Source organism: Camelus ferus, chromosome X (genome assembly GCF_009834535.1).
Source record: "Camelus ferus isolate YT-003-E chromosome X, BCGSAC_Cfer_1.0, whole genome shotgun sequence".
Lineage (NCBI taxonomy): Eukaryota > Metazoa > Chordata > Mammalia > Artiodactyla > Camelidae > Camelus > Camelus ferus.
This window is the reverse complement of record NC_045732.1, coordinates 18,563,194-18,581,734: the sequence shown is the minus strand read 5'-3', so window position 1 is coordinate 18,581,734 and position 18,541 is coordinate 18,563,194. Positions and strand designations below refer to the sequence as shown.

The following is an 18,541-nucleotide window of genomic DNA, read 5'->3' as shown; positions in this document are numbered from 1 at the left end:
TCATCACACCAGCTCATGCTGAGATCACAACAGATCAAGAAAAAGAACAAGACCCCTCTGTAATCATGTCTGAACACAGATAAAAGCATGAACATTGTTCAAACCACAAAAACGACCAAATTCCCCCCGATCTTGGCTAATAGAAGTGATTGCTGCTGCTTCACCAACTACAGCTAAAGCCTCACGCTAGTCTCTCCTTTAGATAAGCTTTATTAAAGGCACAGAATTACCCCCATCTCCTGACAGTACCTAATCCAGAAAAAGTCCTACTTCCTGAACCTTCCCCCAAGCCACCTACTACAAGTCCAAATACAACAATAAATCTTTCTAACCCACTCTTATTGAGATGCAATATGGTTCCCCATTGTGTCCATTCACTCTCATTGTAATAAATCAATTAAACCAACTTTGACTACAGGTGTGTTTCTGGTGGTCTCTAGCTACAGGACATAAACAGAAGTATATAGAAATTGAGTGGAATTGCTAAGACAACATGAACACCAAGAAAAATTGCACCTTGTGTATAATCTGCATATAGGTCAGTACCAAGTCAGTTATGTGCCCCTTAATGGGACTTTTTGCATTTCAATCATTTTTAGCTTGAGCTCTTTGCTACTAGAAGCAGGAACAAACAAATAAAGCTCCACTTCATATAGAAACCTTGTATAGACTATGTGTCTGCACTAGGTAAAGATGCCCAGGGGAAGGGGGAGGGTATAGCTCAAGTAGAGCTTGAGATGCATGAGGTCCCAGGTTCAACCTCCAGTACCTCCTCCAAATAGAAATAAATCAATAAACCCAATTACCACTCCCTCATAAAAAAAAAAAAAAAGATGCCCATGGGAGAAATATGAGGTACTAATCTTTAGTTGGTCTGAGAGCACAGGCATCCTTGTCAGACACTGAGGCTCACGGAAGCTGGAGAAGGACAAGGAGACCAGCCCTAGAGTGACCACCATAAGGGAAAAAAGTGTAAGAGAAAGGCAGAGTGAGATGGAGTCCTGGAACTGCTCCCTACTGTTTACACTGGGAGAAAATGTTATCTGTGCCTGAACCTTCGCCCCAGCCCAGACATACAAATATCAATTTCCTGCAAAGACTCTTGGTGAACAGCTACATTCCCAAGGCTCTAGGCAGTTTTGCCAAGACCTTGTCCTTTTGAGAGGACATTTACACTTAAAGTGACTGTGTGGTAATTAAAAATCAGGTTCTGGAGTCAGAAATACCTGATTTTAAATCTTAGCTCCATCAATTACAAATTGACCTTGGGAAAGTTCCTTAATATTTTCTGTTTTGGTTTCTTCATCTGACAACAGAGACAATAATAACTAAATCTAAATTCGTAGGGTTTTGTGGATTCAAAGGGCTTGCATAGTGCTTGGCCCATGATAAGCTTTCAACAAATGGTAGGTCATTATTTATACTATTAGTCTATATTTGGAAACACAATGACAGTGCCTATGTCCAATATTTGAATTTTTGGTTTTGGAGAGTTTTACGTAGTTACATGTGTATACACTCAAATACATATGTGTCTGTATCACATATGGGGTTTTTCATGGATCCTGGTACTTGAATGCGCAAATGCTATCAAATTACAGGGCCCAGGTTAGCTCAGGGATGAATACATACCTGTAAAGTGCTAAAAGGGGCTTTGTAAATTTCCAAATCTTAGGGATGATAAATTTCATTTGGATTTTACCAAGTTGCCTCCCTAAGCTTGGGTACTTTCCTTCCTTAAAGAATTTGACAGCCCCTCCTGTCATTTTACATTTCCCGGTAGTTCCTGGACCAGAAATAATCATGACGACTGATACCAGCTCTCCCCAACAGTGCTCTGACCCACAGGGACACCAAAGAGCCACAGTGAATAATTATTTAAAGATTACAAATTATTGCCTCTCCAACGGGGGCCTGTTTTTAAAGCAGTCTCAATAGACCATAACTCCAAAGTCGAAACAGTGATAATGTTTTTCACTAAAAAGAGTTTAGAATGACTGTTGACTGATAGTTTTTCAAAGGGGAGGATCAGAGAAATCACCTAGCACAAGGGAAGTGTGCTGGAGGATTCCAGAGAGGAAAAAGACTGTGACCTTGACCAACTGTGGTTAAAATAGCTTACATGTGTGAATTTGATGAAAACATATGACCACAAGAATCATTGCTCCTGTCCCTTCCAGGGCCTTGGAAGGAGTCATTGCCAATGGGGGGCCCAGAAGCTTAAGCTTCTTTAGTAAGGTCATCTCTGCCCCCAGTTGCCAGGCACTGAGAGAGCGCCCATTGTCACTTGTTGACCCAAAAGAATGGCTCTCTCATGGTGCAGATTGGTGGGAGAGCAGAGTTAGGATCCCCCTCCCAGGCATTGGGCACAGTGTCTGTCTTATTAGCACTGAATTCCCAGGGCCAGTGTAATGCCTTTCACAGAAGAGGTGCTCAGTACATGGGGCTGCATGAAGAAGGCGATTATGAACTTGACTCCCACCATGGTGAACCCCAATGACTTATCAAGTGAGGGATAAATGATGCTGGAGGTGTGCATAGCACTGACATTTACAAAGGCCTTTCTTGTATACAAGAGGTTGGCAAACCACCGCTCATGAGCTGGTGGGTCAAATCTAGCTCATAGCTTATTTTTGTAAATAAAGTTTTATTGAACACAGCCATGCTCATTTGTTTACTCATTGTCTAAACTGTTCTCCTGCTACAACAGCAGAGGTGAGTAGTTATGAGACCACATGGTCTGTAAAGCCTAAGATGTCTACCGTCTGGTCTTTTATAGGAAAAATTTATTAACTCCTGATAACTATTATCATATTGTGATTTTGAGCCTCATTTCATTCCTGTGAGGGAAGTCAGTCAGGTATGATTATTTCCACTGGATAGGTGGAAAAAACTGAGATTTGGCCAGTTAGATGTCTTTGTCTGGTTAGTTGTACAGCAAGTAAAGTGCTGAGACTGAACCTAACTCAAAGTGCTAGGACGAATTCAGATGTACATCAAGTGGAGGCTACCAGACTACTTGTAAATGAGCCCATGTTATGAAACTTTGGACACGGGCAGCTTTGCTCCAAGGAGCTCAGAAAATGAGGCAAGACTCTATGTCTCCCCTAAGGCTTTTGGGCATCAGTTGTAGGAGTCCCAGACATCCCTGAGGCCTTATGACTTAGTCTACTCCAGCTACCTTCTACCTGCCAGTGTCAACACTTCTTTAGGTGGAAGGCCACTCTGCTCATAGATAGGACAGGCTAGAATTTCCAGGAAAGGATGCCTTCCAGGAGTGGCCAAAGACTGACAAGAGTTAGTGTGTAAATACCCCAGCTCCCACACCCCTTTCATTAAGTAACCTGGGGCAGGGGTTTTACATGTTTCTCAGAGTTAACATGTAGGATGCCGGCTTGATGACGCATGCTTTGTTGGCTGCCTTCTTCCCCTTTTCACATTTCCCCACTCTCCTACCAGTGCTATCTGCACCTCCCAAATAAACTATTGCTCTCATATGCTTTGCTCAGATTCTGCTTCTGGGGAAACCCAAGCAAAGACAGGTTTGGATAAATGGAAGCACTCTTGGAGAAAAGCAAATATTTGGCCGCACGCTGATAGCTGAGTGCGCTGTTTCAAAGGGGGAAGATCAGTCATCGGGATGGAGTTAATCTCTTGTGGTTCATTCTATTAACCCAACTGCTAGTTTGCTGAGGGGGGCTCGCTTTCCCACCCTCACTGGTCCTGAAATCACCTCACCTGCCATGTGGGGAGGGATGTGTGTGTCAGCCAAGACCTCTGTGGTCACTGCTAAAGTGGAAAATAGTGCAATGTCATCAATCAATGCCTCACACATGCTGTCAGCCAGAGGGCAATTAGTGTTACTCAGGACGAAAACTAATCTAAGGCTGTGGATGAATGGGTTATTGAAGAGACTATCAAATCGGCCTGCCTGGAAGAAGTGACCAGAGGCGGCGGGAGTGCTCCTTGGCTGTGCCGGGCAACACTTAGTGGAGAGCAGCATTCTGTCTCAGGCTTGGAGGGGGTCGTACCACTGATGGGAAGATTAGTCATTTTGCCTCCTTACTCTCTTCTGGGTTATCCCCTCAACAGACTCAGCAAATAGGGTACATCAACTCTTATGGTTGTGGCCATGTTTTATTTTTTAAAAGCAAGAAAATGGAATTCCTTCAATGTATTCACAATGTTTCTTGCAAGCTTTTCCCTTTTATGTCTGCCTTTGGATCTCTCGTACTGTTTGGATTTCTCTCTTCCTCTTCCCTTTGGCTCCTTCTGCCCCCAACCCTGCCTCATGTCTCCACCTCTGCCTCTGTCTGCATCTGCCTCTTCCCTTCCTGTCCTTCTGCCCCGTCTCTCTACCTTGTTTTTCCATCTGCTTCCCCCTTTCCCCCTCCTAGATTCTCTCTCTCTCTCTCTCTCTCTCTCTCTGTGCCCCCTTCATCTGCTCTGGCCCTTATTTTGGTCCTTGGAATATTTCCTCATGTTCTGGTATTCTTTAAAGTAGGTTCACTTACTGAGTCCTTGATCTTCCCCCCACCAAAAGCAGTGATGGTTAAAATCTTTCTATGTCATCTGTGGCCAAATAACCCAACATAAAATCAGTTAGATTCATTTTCAAGTAAAATTCCCTCTTGGGCTTTAAAAGCCTGACTCCCTATAGTTCCCCATCTGGAAAGACTGTCTGCTTCTCTGTTTTTAGTGACGTCCTGCTGTACATGCTAAACATTACCCAGCCGGTGGGGTAGTACAAAGTTCAGCCACCTCTTAGAAATAAGTGCCAAGTGTCATCTCCTCCTGTTTGCCTAGAGGGGCAAGAGAAAAAGTAGTAAAGGACGAAGGCAGCTATAAAGACCTGCTGTTCACTGCTGCCTGGGGCTGCAGTTTTTGGCTGTGGTTCAGAAGTGCGCCTGTGAGGGGAGAGAGGACGCAGGCAGCCTTCACTCCAGACTGGAGCCAATATGTCCACAGGCTAATTGTGACTGGAGATGAGATGTCCCTGATACCTTCACAAGACTGAGACCCGGAACCTCCAAATAAGTCCTGGTTCTGAATCATCAGCCCCAAAGCAGAAGTTCTAAAAACCTGCTGGAAAGAAGCAAAGGGAGAGAAAGAATCTCCTCTCAAAGTCTCAAAATGATCTTGGAAATCAAAATGCCAAACAAAGTGAATAAACCGTATGCTAAAACAGTTGACAAAATCATCGATCAAAACATAAATTCACTCAAAATAAAACTGAAATCAGAGAATAAGCTTTAAAAAGATTTGCTCGTAAGTATGCCTAAGATGACAGGTTAAAAAAATAAATTTTCATAAATTAAACAGGTAATTATAAAACAAAGCAGACAAAAGAATAAGAGTCTCAGTACATATGAAAGGAATCAAATAGAAAAATAAGTGACTAGAATTTAAAATAGGATAAGATAGTTCCTCAACATAAGATAAACTCAAAGCTAGACACATTTGAATAGAGAATTTGTGAACTGGAAAAGTCTTGAATATTCATCCAGAATCTAGCACATAGATCCTGATACCAAATATAAAAGATCGATTATAATGTGTAAAGATCGAGAAATCCATAGGCATAATACATGTGCCATGAGAAAAAAAAAAGAGGGGGAAGCTGAAGAAGCAGTATTTAAGGAAATACTGATGTAAGTTTTCCATAACTGAAGACTTGAGTCTTCAGAAAAAAGTTCACTTTAAGACTGAGCAGGACAAATAAAATTATACCCAACTTTAGGCGCATCGTCGTGGAAATGAAGAACGGCAAGGATAAAGTGAAACTATCTTAAAAGCTACCGAATAGAAATGCTAGATATAATAGAACAATTAGGAAGAGAGTAGGCTTCTCATTAACAATACTTGCAGGAATATAATGGAGTAATATATGCAAGCTAGAAATTTATGTGCATATAAATTCATATTCAAGAGTGAGGGAAAAATAAAAATATTTTCAGATTTACAAAGGCTGAATTTATGACTCACAGACCTTACTGAAAGAAGTATTAAAGTATATACTTTGGCAAGAAGAGAAGTGAGCGCAGAGGGAATGCTTAGGATGTGTGAAATAACAATGAACAAATAAGCTGATAAAATATGTCAGTAAGTCTAATGAATGACTTAAAAAATAACCATTTTTTATAAACAAGAGTGAAACTAAATCTTAGAACAACAATAAAATGGTGGAGACTGTTCAGTGCATTGTTAGAGCATGTTAAAATCTTTGCCTTAGGAAGGAGGATAAATAAAACTGATTAACTTTGGCTTAGAAAAATTTATACTTAAATATGTTTTTAAAAGTTGACGAGTGACTTCTAAAAAATATAAAAAGATAAGTCTGAACAAAATAACAAAAATAAATGTAAATGAGTTAAATTTACCCAATAAAAGACATAGGCTATCAGACTGGATTAAAACCAAAAACCAAATCTGCTACCTTTAATTTATAAGAGAAATTCCTCAAAACAAACCACACATAAAGTTATAAAATAAAAAGCTAGGAGAAAATACATCTGGTTAATATTAATCAATTTAAGTGATAGCAATATGTAAAGTGGAATTTAATTTAAAAGCATTGCTAGAAATAGAGAAATGGAATATTATAATAATAGTAGAAATCCACCAGAAAAAATAGAAAGGAAAGAAAAAGAATCCCTTTAATCTGATAAAGATTTATAAAAAGCCTATAGAAATCATGCTTATTAATTTTTATTATTATATAATATAAATCATAAACATTGTGTATAAAATAATCATGTACAAATCAAAGAATAGATTAAAATTTTTTCTTAATTTCTACTTTTTTGGGGGGTGGGGGCAGCTAACTAGGTTTATTTATTTATTTATTTATTTATTTATTTATTTATTTAATGGAGGTACTGGGGATTGAACCCAGGACCTCATGCATGCTAAGCATGTGCTCTACCAGAGCTATACCCTCTCCCAAGAGTAAATTTTTAAAATAGGGCTTAACATCATCCTTTTTTTGTTGTTTTTTAAACATCATTCTTAAATAGACTTCTGCTCGTCATCAAAGTCAGTATGATATGGAAATATGGGCATTTTACTCATTGTGCTTTAGAGTAGTGTTTGCATCCAGATAAGGTGTCTGATTTTCACAAAAGCCTGAAGGTAGTTCAAAATTAGTTTAAGGAAACATGGGTTGAATCTTTTCACTTTGTAATCTCAACATCATACACCTTCCATAAGATTTTCTCCTGGTAAATGGATTTTTCCAATTATTTAAAAAATTAATTATTGTCTAGTTGAGAGATGTTATTATTTGTTTACATTAACACTAAAGACCTTTTTAGTCTTGAAAGACATCCCATATAAAATTAATATGAGTGGCTTAATAGGAGATTTTTGCAACATCAAAAACTATAGTCAAAGGATTAATACCTGCAATATACAAGGAAATTGTGCAAATCAACAAGAAAAAGAAAAGGGAGATAGGAAAATGGGTGAATTACATGAAAAGACAAGTCACAGAAACAGAATTCTAAATGGGCAAACAAGAACAAGAAGAGATGCCCAACTTCTCTGGTAATCAGAAAAATACAAAGTAAAACAGCAATAGACCTTGTTTTCATGTTGTTGCCAAAAAAGTCATAAAATATCAAGTGTTTGTGAAGCAGTGAGGAAATAGAAAAACTCATGAACTACCAGCAGAGGTTTAGACTGGTGCAGCTACTGGTGACAAATATAGTGGTGTTCTAAGTGAAATTATAGATATTCCCTATGAACTGGAACTCCCACTCCTTTGTACAGAATGTAGATACACTCTCATGCAGATCCATGATGGTATCTGAATAAGCTTGCTCATTGGACCTTTGTTTGGGAAAACAAGGAGTTGGAGGCAACCTAGCTGTCCATCAAAGGGGAAATTGATAAATAAAAATGCATGCTATTCTGGAATGAAAAGCATTTGCACTGTGGAAAAATCTTAAAAATACATTCTCAAGTGAGAAAAAGAAATAGATACGATCTGAAGACAATACCATCGTATAAATTTAAACACATATGGTTTTTAGTTTGCAAAGATGCATATATGTCGAAGGAGAGATGACAAACACATTCGAGTAGGTTTCTGGTTAGAGTGGAGATGGAGCCATGGGACTAGTGATTGGTAATGAAGAAAAATAAAATAAAACAAGAAAGTGACTATGTACCACCCCATGGTGATAATATTCTCTAGTCTGGGGAACGAAAGAACTCAGATTTCTGTACCTGGAATTAAAAGAAAAGTGATTGTGGTTTGTCTATTTTTGTTATCACCCTTCATTCTCATTGAACCCTTTTATTAGGATCTTTAATTACACACTGTAATGTCTTGGCTTTTTAAGCAAACATTCATGTTAATTGAGGTTAACTTTAATTTTGTCCCCTCTTCTCATATATAACTTACCTTCCCTGTTGTATTAAATTGCTTGCACTTTCATAATGTTGTATTTTAAAGTATTTACATCCTGAGGGAATAAAAATTCTGTGTCAAAGAACTCTCCTTTGTGCTCAAGGTAAATTCTATTATCACAGGCTACACAGTGGATGACAGAGTGTTAATTTATCATCTATTGTAAGCACATTATAATGATGACACACAATTCATACTGTTTGTGTCTATTAAATGGGTCTCTGGATCCTCACTAGTAGAGTTGCAGGCTATTTGAGTTTGAAGATAGTGTTTGATTAATTTAGTTCATCCATTCATTTCAAAGAGAAGGAAGCTAAGTTTCAGAGAGAGTAAGTGACTTGCCTGACAACACACAGCTGTAGCTGTAGAGCTAAGACTAGAGCCATGCAATGCCCTTTACATTTATCCTCCTTGATCAGGCAGAAGTGCATTTACCTGAAGCCAGTGCAGCTTAATCCTCAAGGCTCCTAACTTCAGACTTTTCTTCCACCTCAACAGCAGGGCCCAAGAAAGGAGTTGACAGGACTATAGGTAAAATCTGCAAAAGTAAGATGTTTTAAATGGAATCAGTTAAGACCACTGTCTCTTTCCATTTTGACTTCCTCTCCATCATATTTTCCCCTCATGTTGGGGAACAATGGAGTGGCCAAGAACATTATGTATTTGTAAGTTTGTATTATTTCTCTTAAAGAGTGCCTCCTTAGTACCTGGGTCCACCCCAAACTTCACTTATAATGCTAATAATACCTGTTATTGATTGAGAGTTCATGACCGTCCTTGAACTTGCTACCCAATCTACGAATTTGAACATCACCAATGACTTACTCGGTGTTCTGCCCCTCTCTCATCCTAAGTCTCTCTCAGAGGTAGTCACTGTGTTAGTTTTGAGTTTATTGTTCCCTTGTCTCTGTTTTGTTTTGTTTCATAACATATATGTTTGCTTTACAATATACAATTGTTTTGACTTGCAATGAACTTGATGACAGGGTCTTGTACTTTACTTAGCCTTCACCCAACATATTGTTGCAAGTAGCTGTGGTTCAATCATTTTCACTTCTGTTTAATGGTCCATTGTATGAACATATCATAATAGTTTACCCATTCTCCTGTCAATGGCATTTGGGTTTTTCCACGGTTTTTGCTATTTGAAGTGCTGCTATAGACATTTCTGTACATATTTTTGGATAACCATGTGCAAGAGTTTCCTTTGGGTGTACATCCAGCGGTGAAATTTCTAGGTCATAGACTTTAAGGATGTTAAGCTTTATGATTTAATGTTTTATTATTATTATTTTTTAAATTATTTATTTATTCATATTTTTTGGGAAGGGGGAGTTGATTAGGTTTGTTTGTTTGTTTGTTTATGTTTAGAGGAGGTACTGGGAATTGAACCCAGGATCTTGTGTATGCTAAGCATGTGCTCTACCACTTGAGCTGTACCCTGCCCCCTAATGTTTTATTATTTTTCCGAAGTATTTGGACCAATATATAATACATGAGAGATGCATTACGTAAGAGATCCATCATTCCAGCTCCTTCTCAACACTTGGTATTGCCAAGCTTTCTGTTTTTTACAATCATATGGGTGTAAAATGGAATCTCTTTGCAGTCTTGTCTTCCCATTTCTTGATTACTAGTTAAGATGTGCATCTTTTCAGGTCATCTGCAATTCTTATAACAACGCTGTAAGTTAGGGATTATCATCACGATGTCATAGACAGAGAAAGCGAGACACAGAGAACTTAAGTCACTTATCCAAGGTCACTCAGCTAGTAAGTGGTGGATCAAGGATTCAAACCCACGTCTGCTAATCAAAACCCTGACAACTTATCAATCCCGTTATATTAACCACCCCATTTCTTTCCTACAGATTGTGAGGAATAAGAACCTTGGAGAAGTTGCCGCTTTAGGTCTTGTAAGATTGAGAACTCAAGCACTGAGAACGCTTTCTTTCTGAAAGTGTGGATCAGTAGCCATGGATCCACCAAAGCTAATGTCTGTGCCCTCTGGCTGTTTGCAGGAGTGGGAAGACCTGCTCTATTTAGCCCTCTGGGTTTGCGAATCTGGTATATCATTGCTTGCTTGGTGATGAACTTTTAGAATAATACTTAAATTATTACATAAATGCAGAGCTGAGAAAAAGTTGGCTTTTAATTTTCATTCTCTGAACTGCTACTCTGGCAGGAATGAGGGGATGTCACGTTTCATAAAGTCGCCAATTACAAAGATATCCAGAATATGCAATTGATCTGACTATTACAGGTTTTTGGTTTTTGGTTTGTTTTTTGTTTTTGTTTTTGTTTTTGTTTTTGTTTTTGTTTTTGTTTTAATCAGGGCCTCTTCCACCCTGGGTTCCGGTGACCTCACACAGCCCAAGAAGTGACCTGACAGGGGAGGATGGTGTTGGCTTCACCTAGGACTGCTGCCAAGGAGCCTGGGCCCAAGCCCTCTGCAACACACCCTGAAAGGGAGCTGTCATGGGAGAGCCAATCCTTATCTGTGTCCCTGCCTCAGGGACATAGGAGCACAGCAAACATGTGCTACAAATGCCTGCCCTGGGCATTGAGTTTTGAAGGAGGGGAAAAAACAATCTTGTAATTTTTGATGCAAAAAATCCATAGCTTTCAGATGTCTGGCATTTCTTCAGTCCAGATAGCTGACTTTAGCAACAAAACAAGGGATAAAGAACGAGTCCCTTTGCAGGAATTTTGACAATAAAGACATCTGCCTTGGCATCTCTGGGGAGAGGTGATCACAGGGTTCTTGTGATCTAGGTCCCTTGTACTTCCATATGAAATTTAGAATCGCCTTATCAATTTCAAGAGGCAGCTGGCCTTTTGATAGGGAATGTATTGAACCAGTAGATAAATGTGAGGAGTGTTGTCATCTTAACAATATTAAATCTACCAATTCGTGAACATGGTATTTCCATTTATTTAGGCCTTTAAAGTTTTTCAATGATGCTTGGTAGTTTCCAGTGTGCAGTGAGTCTTGTATTTCTTTTGTTAAATTTATTCCTAAGTAGTTTGGTTTTTTTGATGCTATTATAAATGAAATTTCTTAATTTCATTTTTGGATTTTCATTGCTGGTATATAAAAATACAATTGATTTTTGTATCTTGATCTTGTATACAGCAACCTTGCTGGACTCATTTATTAGTTCTAATAGTTTTTTGTGGATTCCTTAGGATTTTCTAAACACAAAATCATGTCATCTACCAAGAGAGAGAGTTTTACTTCTTCCTTTTCAATCTTGATGCCTTTTATTTATTTTTCTTGCCTAACTGTTCTGTCTAGGACTTCTAGCACAAGGTTGACTGGAAGTGGCAAGAGCAGGTGTCCTTGCATTTTTCCTGATCCTAAGAAGAAACTGTTCAGTCTTTCACTATTCAGCACGATATAACTTTCTTTTTTTTTTTTTTTTTTTTTTGTAAATGCCCTTCGTTAGTTTGAGGAAATTCTTCTACTGCTAGTTTGCTAGTTTGTTGGATTTTGTCAAATGCTTGATCAGCATCTATTGAGATGATCATGTGGCTATTGTTCTTCATTCTATTGATATAATGAATTAAATTGATTGTCACATGTTAAGCCAAGCTTTCACCCCTGGGATAAATTCTCCTTGGTCATGGTATATAATCCTTTTTAATATGTTGCTAGTTTGCTAGGATTTTGTTGAGATTTTTGCATCTATAACATTTGGGATATTGGTCTGCCATTTTCTTTTTTATTCTGATGTATTTGTCTGGTTTTGGTATCAAGGCCTCATAGAATGAGTTGTGAAATGTTCCCTCTCCTATTTTTTGGAGCCTGAGCTTTTCTCTGTAGAAAGTTTATGATTACTATTTCAATCTCTTTACTTGTTAGAAGTCTACTAAAATTTTCTATTGCTTCTGGAGTCCATTTTGGTAGTTTGTGTCTTTCTAGAATGTGCCCATTTTAATCTTGGTTATCTAATATGTTGGCATATAATATCTCAGAATTCCCTTATGATCTTTTTTATTTCTGCAAGGTTGGTAATAAAGTCCCCTCATTCATTCCTGATTTTAGTTATTTGAGTGTTCTCTTTTTTCTTGGTCAGTATAGCTAAAAGTTTGTCAATTTTTGCTGATCTTTTCAAATAATCCACATTTGGTTTCCTCAATTTTCTTTATTGTTTTTATATTCTGTTTTTTGTTTATTCCTGCTCTAATCTGCATTATTTCCTTCCTTCTGCTTGCTTTGGGTTTAGTTTGCTATTCTTTTGCTAGCTTCCTAAGATGGAATATTAGGTTATTAATTTGAGATATTCTCCCCTATCCTCTGAGTACTACTTTAGCTACATGTCACAAGTTTTGGTATGTTGTATTTTCATTTATTTTCTAATTTCCATTATGATTTTTTCTTTGACTATTGGTTATTTAGGAGTGTGTTGTTTAATTTCCACATATTTGTGAATTTCTTAAATTTCCTTCTGTTACTGATTTCTACTTTTTTTTCCATTGTGGTTGGAGAATATACTTTGCATGACTTCAATTCCTTTAAATTTATTGAAATGTGTTTTTGTGGCCCAACACATGGCCTATCCTAGAGAATGTTCCATGTACACTTGACATGAATGTGTATTTTGCTCTTGTTGGTTCTGTAGATGTATGTTAGGTCTAGCTGATTTATAGTGTTGTTGAAACCTTTTATGCAGGAGTGAGTTTTTAGAGGCCCTTATGCCACCAACCCTTGAAGTGATTTTCTACCACAGTTAGTTTAACAGAAAATAGCTTTAGGATGATGCTCCCACATAACGAACAAGGATTTTCTTTAGGTTGACAACATCAGTATTAATAAAATAACTTATTTAGCTTGTATTTGTCAGTTGAAGCTGTAACCTTGTATTTGTTTGCTTCTATGGAATGGTTTTTGAAGATACTAGTGAAAAGGTTTTCCTTGGGCAATCTCTCAAACTATACTTAATGAAAAAGTCAAATTATTTTCCTGGTAGTTTCTAATACCAAAGGCTATTTGAAAAAATCATGAAGATAAAAAAGTAATCGGAAAACATGAGAGGCTGAATTTAATTGGGATTTTGCCACCCAGAGGACATTTGGCAATGTCTGGAGACATTTTCGTTTGTCTTCACTGGAGGGCACTACCAGTATGTAGTCAGTAGAGCCCAGGGATGCTGCTAAACATCCTACAATGTACAGGACAGGCCCTAAAACAAAGAAAAACGTGTGGTCCAGAATGTCAATAGCACCAAGACTCAAAAAAAAAAAAAGTGCCAAGACTGGAAACTTGCACATAGATTAAATCTAATCTGTTGAGATCAAAATGGAGGAAATATTTATATAATATTACTATAAACATCATGCACATTTTAAGTGCCTTGATTTTGTTTCACTGAGGAAAGGAACTCAAAGACACAAGATAGAAATACATTTTAAAAGTTAATATGTGACAAACTTGAAATTCAGGACATATTACTGAAATCAACATAGGAGACTAGCATAAGATAAATAGCATTAATGGAAATGGGCCTTTGATAGGAAGTAATTAATTATTTCACACAGAGATTAATCATGGAGAGACAGCATTTCCTTAAGGAATGATAGGAATTAGAAAATTGATCAGATACTTTTCTCTGCAAAGTGGTAAATACTCAGAATACCTTTAATAAAGAATTTTTGCTGTAGGTTTCATAGACTTTGCAAAGATATTTAGGCTTTTAGATTTTTTTGTCTAAGATGTGGCTTTCATCCTCCAGAATCCATTGGTATATATGCTCCATGAGGGCAAGGATTTTTTTTGTTTTGCATTGCTTTGTATTGTGTGTTTTGTTTTCTAGTTCTTCCCCATCATCTAGAATAGGAGTCAAGAAACCTTTTCTATAAAGGGACAGGTAACAGATATTTTCACCTTTGCAGCATATATACAGTTCACATTACAACTGCTCAAGTAGGGTCTTCAGTATCTCTTGTAATTGTTGTTTACTTATATGAGAATGATTATTTCTGTACATTGATTTTATCACCAGAAATGCACTAAAATTCCCTATCATTCGTAACAGTTTTTTAGTTCATTCTGTTGGGTTTTCTAGCTATATACTACATTATATTTATTATAATTTAGCTATTATATATAATTTTATAAATTTATCCATGAGTAATGATAACTTTACCTCCTCCTGCCCAATTTTCATGCCTTTTAATTTCTTTCTCTAGTCTTGTTTTGGCTAAAAACTTTTTCAAAAATGGTAATAAAGACTATTCTTATCTTGTCCTGTTTTAATGGAAATACTTCTACCATTTTCCCATAAATCATTATACTGACTTTTTGGTTACATTCTATCATAACAAAGTAAATTAATCAATTCCTATTTTATTGATAGCTCATTCAAAACCATGAATATATGTTGAATTTATCAAATGACTTCTCTGATTCTATAAAAAGTATTATATGTCATTTTCTTTTGATTTGTTAATCTTCCAATCTCCAGCTTACTTAGTCTTTCAAACAAGTTTTTACACTCCCACATTTATAAGGTAGAGTCAAATGTCACCGTGTCTAAGGAACTAGCTTCTGGTCCCCACTGCTGCCCAGTTCCAATCACAGTTCTAGCTGCCACCTTAAACATGACACCCATGGCCTGTTGCATAGTTCAGATCTTCTTGGATAGAGATTTCCCTGAGAAACACTTCCGGTGTCATTTTGTCTTTATTTATCATCCTCTGGAATTCTATCTCTAGCCTCCACATTCCCAAGGTTACTGCCAGCCTCTCATACTGTCATCCACTGATTTCATGATGGGAAATGTTTACCCATGAGTATTTTCTCCTCCTTTGGAAAGCAGGGTATTTGTGGCATCTTTGTCTGGTGTTTCCCATAACTTCTTTCCCTGAATGCTTCCAGGTTGGAGTTGGCCACAAGAGAAAGTTGAGTGAGATGTAGAAGTTTAGAAAGTCAAGGAGCGGCTATGCTTAGCAGCTATATTTACAATCCTGTTACAGAGGACCAGGTGAGTTGTCATGTATCTGCTGGTTCACTTTGTCAGCCAGGGGCAGTACCTGGACACACAGCTCATCTAGCGCCTAGTATCTTCCCTCCTTAGGTTTCTCCCTAAGGAGGGAAGTGTATGTGCAGTGCCATGGCAAAGCCAGCTTCTCCTGAAGGCCACCCGTGCCATTGAGGCTGGAGGTAGTAAGAGACAGATGCAGCTTCTGGTTTGTCTTTGCTCTCATCTATGCCCCGTTCACATCCAAATGCCGGTCTGGCTGAACGATAATGCCTTCTGGCTCTACACTAGACGCAGAGAAAACAGCCTACATGAACTGCTCCACCTTCCCCACAATAAACCCTATAATAAATCCTTTACTCTACATCATGCATCATTTTTCTTCTTCTCTGTCAAAACCTGATTGGTTCAGATTTTGTCCTAGAAATTATTTCACCCCTTCTTATTAATGGCTTCATCAAGCCTGCTGGTACAATATTATTTGGCACAGAATCTTTGACATTTTATATATTTTGTGTCCTAAGTTACACATCAATATTAAAATGTGATTGAATCAGCTGGAAGAAAAGTCTCTGTTTCTCAAGTGCTAGTGAATTATTTTTTTCTGAGGGAAAGTGGTCTCCTGAATGGAAGCCACTGAAATTGTTGGTGACATAGACTGACTGAGCAACTCTAATAATCAGATTTCAGTTAAATTGCTACACAGCTGTCCTGGGAGACCCTTGGTCAAATTCCTTCTCGGGGGAGTTTAAATTGTCCTGGATTGCCCTGACTTGTGCTCGCTTCAGCAGCACATATACTAAAATTGGAACGATTGCCTTGACTTGTCTTAACACTCAACATACAATTAGTGATTTTTCCACTTTTGTGGGAAACAAATAGGACTGGAAATTGGAACCTTTTTCTCTTGTACTTAACTAAGTCACACCATGTGCATGTCCCTAAAGACACTTTATATGTGCTGCAGTGAATGAAAATGTACTGCTTAAATATTTCCGTGAAAGGTTTCTCTCGGCCCAGAGGTGGTGCCAGCTTGCTCTAATGACATCAATTTTTACATTAGAGGGGGACCTAACAATTAGACCTTCCTCTCATGAGGTAATAGAATTGCATTTGGCTGATGATGTAGCCCACATTTCCTGCCACCTACACTCTTTAAGGAATTCATCCTCTCATGGGCCAAACTCTCTGAGTTCATCAATTCCCAGCATGTCTCAAGCTCAGCACTAGACACATTTAGAGCCAGATAATTCTTTGTCAGGGGAGACGTTTAGTAACAGCCCAGGCCTCTACCCACTAGATCCCAGAAGCACTCTGATCTTGAGTTTTAACAACCAAAACTGTCTTCAGACTTTGCCCAATGTGCCCTGGGCAGGGGTTGGGGGGTGGAAATCACTCTGTCTGAGAATCACTGAGCATTTCAATTCAGACACACTTAGACAGAGATTGAGGGGAGAAGAAATCTCACAAGTGGAAGCCTTAGTCATGGTGGGCACTATCTGAATACATTCATCCTTCTGGATCCCAGGGGAATTGGTTCCAGGACTCCCACAAATACCAAAATCCACGGATGCTCAATCCCTTATATACAATAGCATAGTATTTGCATATAACCTACACACAACCTCTCATATCCTTTAAATCATCTCTAGGTTACTCATAATACCTAATGCCATGTAAATAGTTGCTGGTGTGTGGCAAATTTAAGTTTTTCTCTTCTGGAATTGGTTTGGTTTGTTTTTTTTCAAATATTTTTGAAATGTAGTTAGTTGAATCTGCAAATGCAGGACCCATGGATCCAGAGGGCTGAACGCACTGCTTAATATTGTCTAGGGAACAGAATAAAGAGGCAGTAGGGATTTCATAGGGACACCTATGCCAAGTCAATGCTGTGGTCTTCATTACCGCTATATGAGATGGACCAGGATTGAGAGAGATACCAACTATCTTAAGTAACAGAATACATGATTCTCTGCTTCTCTGTTTCAGCTTCCCCAGGGAAATAAATAAGTTTGAGCCTGAGGGTTGCTAATTATATTCATTGACTTCATGATAGGTGTTACAATAGAAAATTAACCAGTTGTAAAGTAATTAGGCAAAAAATATTGCCTTTGGACTTCCATTTCCAGTAATAGAATATGCAAAGATTTCAGACTGACCCTTCTGCTGAAAACAGTTTAAAATATTGGATTAAAAAATTATTAAAAGAGCTGACATCAGGCAAGAAAGAAAGGACCATGTAGGTAACAGATTGATTAAAGATGGAAACCCAGAGAGGTAAGTAGCACACTAAAGCAGTCTTTGACATCGAGAGTGCTGGCCAAACTGATGTGAACTTGAACTTCAGTGTCACACTGCTGTAATGGCATGGATACAGGAGAAGAAAACAAGGGTCTGCCTCAGAGGAAGAGCCTAACAGAAGGCCCAGCCATAACACTGGGAGCCCAAAGAGCTCCAGTCTCGGGGGACTGTAATAAAAATTGTCCTCCAAATCTTTGCACTGAGAAGAGAGGGAAGAGATGCCCTCAGGAAGATGTGATCATAAGCTGACTCTTTAGAGCCCAGGCAGCCCAAATTCATATTTCTTGGGTGTTCAACAAAACCTGAAACCAATAATCTACTGCTTTTAGACAGGCTTGATAAGTGCCCATAGCTGGCAGATGAAAGCAAAAGCCAATTCTCCCTATGCTAGGAACTGTATTCCAAATCTCCAGGGATTGCAACAAATAAAAGTTTTAAGGAATACAAGCAAGAGTCAAAAGAAATCATGAAAAAATTGCAAGAGAGTATGGAACCATGAGTGAGAATTAGCAGAAAAAAATTAGAGCAAGGAGAAACAGACTTATAAAGATTTCACATGTTCATTACAGAATATAAAATAGATAATGATTACTATACTTAAATAAATAATGAATAATTTTTAAAAATGCATGCTGGGGACAAGAAATTGCAAAAAATGGCCATGCAGATTTGAAATAGAGCTTTTAGAAGTTAAAAATAAATAACTCAAAAAAGGACTTAAACAGAAATCAGACCCAGCTATAGAAAAACTAAAAAACTGGGTGATTTATCTGAAGAAATTATCCAGAATGCATCAGAGAAAGACAAACACAAGGCAAAATGTGAAAGAGAGGTCAAACGATATA

General features: G+C 37.9%; 1 protein-coding gene across 1 annotated transcript in view; it reads right to left on the bottom strand.

Moving 5' to 3' along the window:
* The window catches only part of GRPR (gastrin releasing peptide receptor), a 112,291-nt gene that overhangs the window by 50,641 nt on the left and 43,109 nt on the right, over nucleotides 1–18,541 (bottom strand). The window contains exon 7 of the mRNA XM_032475596.1: nucleotides 8,849–8,951. The gene's annotated coding sequence lies outside the window, so the exon portion shown is untranslated. The remainder of the gene's footprint in view (nucleotides 1–8,848; nucleotides 8,952–18,541) is intronic.